A 5,178-nucleotide genomic window follows, 5' to 3' on the forward strand; every position below is an offset into this window, starting at 1 on the left:
TGCGAATGGGGAGTTTATGGGTGTTCCACACGAGGATTTACGACAATACATTCTAAAATTTTGGAGATCAGTGATACTTATATCACAAACAGAGTTACACCGAACTATGTGAGGCTCATACTATTTTCTCTCTCTCTGTTGGGTGAAGCAAAGATATGGTTGAAGGCAGAACCGGCTAACTCTTTTATATCATGGAATGATCTGGCTCGTAAATTCTTAACACGATTCTTCCCTTAAGGAAAAACTGCAAAAATTAGAAGTGAGATAGTCTCTTTTAAACAGAAGAAAGGCGAGTCTTTATATTCTGTCTGGGAGAGGTTCAAGGGGCTGCTTCTAGATTATCCTCATCATAATAAAACTAATGAGGCATTGGATCATACCTTCATAGAAGGGCTACACGCGAAAACTATTATCGTGGTTGATGCTGCAGCCGGTGGTCAAGTGTTGTAGAAAAGCTTTGATGAAATTTATTCATTGTTGAACAAATTCTCCAAAAGTAATCTTGATTGGCAAGGAGAAACGGACAGACATACAGTCCACAAAAATGAGGGGGCCCTTGAGCTAGATGTTGTTTTTGCATTATCAGCACAGGTTGCTACATTGGCCAACCAGTTCAATAAGATAGCCATGGTTCTCAATAAACATCAAGTCCAGCCAGTGCAACAAGTACATGTATTTTGTGAAGTTTGTGGGGAGGGTCGCACGAGTGATCTATGCCTAGCAAATCCAGAGTCAGTATGATTTGTGGGTAATGCAAATCGAGGCCAGGCAAACTAGTATAAGAACACTTACAATTCAAACTGAAGGAACCACCCAAACTTCTCATGGAGTGGAAATCAAGGTACTGAGAATCAGGACATGCCATAAGCTCCTCAACAACAATATAGACCACCATAAGCTGAACAACTAACAAACCCAATGAGCAATATTCAGGAGATGGTAAAGAAGATAATGGCTGACAATTAGAATCAATAAACAACCATTCAAAATCAAAATTCTACCATTTGGAATCTAGAGCGATAAATGGGGCAACTTGCTAGTGCCCAGAATACGTGGCCAGCTGGGATCCTTCCAAGTGACACCGAGGAAATTTCTAAAGCTCACGTTAATGATGTGCCATTTCTAAATGGAAGAGAGTTAGTGGAAGTGCCCTCCAAAAAGAGAAAACAAGTCACTTTTGCTGAAAAACTGGTCAACGTGGAAGATGAGGTACCGGAAGAGATTGCAGAAGAAAGACCGGCAAAAGAGGGGGCGGCAAAGCCACCATCACCTATAGTAGCTAAGTCACCGCCCCCTTTCCCATAGAGATTACAAAAAGTTAAGGACAATGCTGCTTACAAGAAATTCTTGGACATTCTGAAGCAAGTACAAATCAGTATTTCATTGGCACACATCTTGCAGGAAGTTGCCAAATATGCAAAATATATCAAAGACATCATGGTAAATAAAAGAATGTTAGCCGAGTTCGAAACTGTGGCACTCACAGAAGAATGTAGTTCATAAATTCAAAGCAAGCTACCTAAGAAGTTGAAGGATCCAGGGAGTTTCACTATTCAGATCTCGATTGGTAAGCACACAGTCGGACGAGCTTTATGTGATCTTAGCGTGAGCATAAATTTGATGCCGCTATTTATGTTCAATAAATTGGGATTGGACGAGGCTCGACCCACCACAATTGTCATGACTCAAAATCCACTATAGGTTGTGATGGTGCCTAACGCCGCCGTCAGGCAAGCCAACGTTGATTTATCAATTTATTTACTCATTTTGTTACTTTCGAAATCATAATCTCCATTACTTAAATTGTATTAAATGGAATTTACAGGGTAAAATGATAATAACTACGTGAACTACAATAACGAACAACTAGCAGGAACACCCATAATCCGGTGTCACAAGTGCATGAGCATTTTCTAAGGAGTACAATAATAATACAATATCTGTCCAGAATGTAATAAGACAGAATAAAATAAACGGTACAATGGAGACTCGGTGGACTGCAATGCCTAGCCTGGAATGCAGCTCACATAAAGTCTCCCCAACGGGTGCGCCTATGTGCCAAGGTGATCATTAAATGAACCTACCAGATCCTGCACATTTAGTGCAGAAGTGCAACATGAGTACGTAAATCAACGCGTACCCAGTAAGTATCTAGCCTAATTCCGGAGAAGTAGTGATGAGGGGTCGACATCGACACTTACTAAAGGTCCAATAAAACAAAATAATAAAACATAATCAGATATGAAGCATACGGTAATGGTGGGGTAAATCAGTAAATTACATAATCTTCCAATTACTTCTTTTAAAGCATGAATTTCTAAATCTTGTATTCTACCTTAACAACTCAGAAAATGTCAAATGTCATTATCAAATAAATAAGGAATACCATATAAAACGCCGGACATTAGTGGAAGGTTTATCTCGTGAATATGCGGACTAATAGCGTTATAAACACGATTTTCGTCGAGGTCGCTCGTCCCGATCCAGAATAACGTGTACACTGCCGAGGGTCATGCGGCACGAACCATAGATGCATCTATATACTGCCGAGGCATTCGGTAGCTCCATAAGAAAAGGAAGGAAGTCACCAAATTACGAGACACGTGATTACAATACAACACATGAGCATAAAATGAATATAAATTTTACCATTTCTCAAATAACTCGGCCAAAACTCAAAGTTTTAAAGCTTGGCCTAGTGTACATATATTTATTTATAAATTAATTTCAATTATAACTTAAATTAATTAAGCCAGGATAATGAGTTCAAATAATTCAATTATTACAAGATACAGTCCTAAGTCTACCCGGACATAAACATGCTTTAGCTACGTACGGACTCCCGTCACCTCGTGCGTACATAGCACCTACAACTAGTTACGCATAACAATAAATATCATCTAGGGGGTAGTTTTCCTCTCACAAGGTTAGATATGAGACTTACCTCACTCTGAAGTTCCATAACCGGCTCCAACACCACTCAAACACCTCAATCCGATGCCCGTCTCTTCAAAACTAGTCAAACAACGTGCAAACCAAATTAAAATATACCCCAATACGTATAATTTAACAATTTATAATGATTCTCAGTTTCGCTCAAAAGCCAACAAAGTCAACCCTCCGGCCCACGTGCCCGAATTTCGAAAATATTTGAAGATAAACTTTACCCATAATACCACGAACTCAAATATAAAATCTATTCCTAATTCCATTTCCAAAATAGTGGCAAAAATCCAAAATACCAATTTTCTAGATTTTCCACCAAAATTCCAAATTTCTACTAATTCCCATGTTCTAATCCACATATAAATCATGTACTTAATTTGCAATAGATGGGAATCACTTACCTTGCGTTGCTTGCTGAAAATCCCCTCAAAATGGCTCTCCAAATTCGGCCAACCCAAGTGAAAAATGAAAGAAGAAGGGCCCAATCCCGTTCTTAAAACAACTCTACCCAGCGACATTTCGCATCTGCGGAATAGTAGCCGCTTCTGCGTTGCTGCACCTGCGGAAATTCCCATCGCATGTGCGATTTCCACTAACCCAGCCAAGTTCGCTTCTGCAGACAAAATCCGCTCCTGCAGTCTCGCTTCTGCGGAGCCCTGGCCGCTCCTACAGTCCAACACCAATGGCCCAGCCCCGCTTATGCGGTGCCTTCTTCGATTCTGCGGATGCGAATCTGCGCCCCCAACTCCGCTTCTGCGGCCCTTCGCCCAGCTGGCCCCTTCTGCTTTTGCGAAGCATTCGCCGCATCTGCGATCCGATTCGCACCCGAGGCCCCCGAGACCCCGTCCAAACAACCAACACATCCCAAAATACAATACTAACTTAGTCGAAGCTTTAAACCATGTCATTCAGCATCAAAATCATGAATCGCGCCTCAAATCAAACTTATAAATTTCTAAATTTCCAAATTCTATATCTTGTGCCGAAACGTATCAAATCAATCCAGAATGACTTCAAATTTCGCACACGAGTCATAAATGATATAACAAAGCTATTCCAATGCTCGGAACCCCAAACAGACATCGATAACATCAAAATTCACTTCAAACCAAAACTTATGAAATTCTTAAACCTTTAAAATGCCAACCTTCCATAATAAGCGCCGAAATGCTCCCGGGCCACACGATACTCAACCCGAACATACGCCCAAGTATGAAATCATCATACAAACCTATTGAAACATCAAATCCCGATTTCGAGGTATTTATTTAAAAGTCAGACCTTAGTCAATTCTTCCAACTTAAAGCTTCCGATATTAGAATTTATTTTCTTTCCAAATCAATCCCGAACTTCCCAAAATTCAATTCCGACCACGCATACGAGTTGTAATACCTGAAGTGAAGCTACTCAAAGCCTCTAACCGCTGAACAACGTGCTAAAGCTAAAAATGGTTGGTCGGGTCGTTACATTCTCCCTCACTTAAACATACGTTCATCCTCGAACGTGCTAAGAACTGCTCCGAAGTTGCCCCAAAATCACCGTTCAACACGTTATGCACCTACCCGTGCCACCACAACCCAGTTGAGCCCTTTAGTTCAAGTCAGACGACAGATTCTCCCTGCTATTTAGCTAATAAGCCTTAGAACCAAATTCCAACCTCCGAATTCCTCTACAAGACCTGATTCTAACATACGAACACCGTATCAATCACCACATATTGTACAAAACATGATCATGCACCCATGTTGAAATCACCCCATTCACCACATAACTAGATTGACCATAACGACATCCTCTGACAACAATAGCTGCAAAATTCCATGAATCTGATGCCCACAACACACCTCATGACGCATATAAGTCATGTTTCCAACCCTCGCAATACTGCCACGACGGAAGAGATGCGTAGATACTAATAACCACCTGCTGAATCAATAAATCATGGAGTCTCTCCTCCTGACAAGGATCATTGTCTCATTCTGAACTGAATAACGATATTTGGTCTTAAATATACCATATATAAATCTGATTGCACAAATTTCAGGTCTAATAATCTCGTCTCACCCAATACAAACTGCTCAGGCAATGAGTCACCTCAAACACTGAAAAAGATCTTATGTCGCACCATTAAAGTACTGACAAGCTACCACTCGAATATAACTCATAATAAGGAATGAACTCTGACAGGGAATTACCCAGCCTGCGTAACGAATAAGACGGTCGAATAGATGC

The 5,178-nt window shown here is 40.7% G+C and overlaps 1 non-coding gene across 1 annotated transcript; it reads right to left on the reverse strand.

Moving 5' to 3' along the window:
- Positions 1 to 249: 249 nt before the first annotated feature.
- Positions 250 to 356, reverse strand: LOC142178635 (small nucleolar RNA R71). The gene has a single exon (XR_012706906.1). It is a non-coding gene; the product is annotated as a small nucleolar RNA R71 (small nucleolar RNA).
- Between the last annotated feature and the right edge of the window lie 4,822 nt (positions 357 to 5,178).

This window comes from Nicotiana tabacum, chromosome 24, assembly GCF_000715075.1.
Source record: "Nicotiana tabacum cultivar K326 chromosome 24, ASM71507v2, whole genome shotgun sequence".
Classification (NCBI taxonomy): domain Eukaryota; kingdom Viridiplantae; phylum Streptophyta; class Magnoliopsida; order Solanales; family Solanaceae; genus Nicotiana; species Nicotiana tabacum.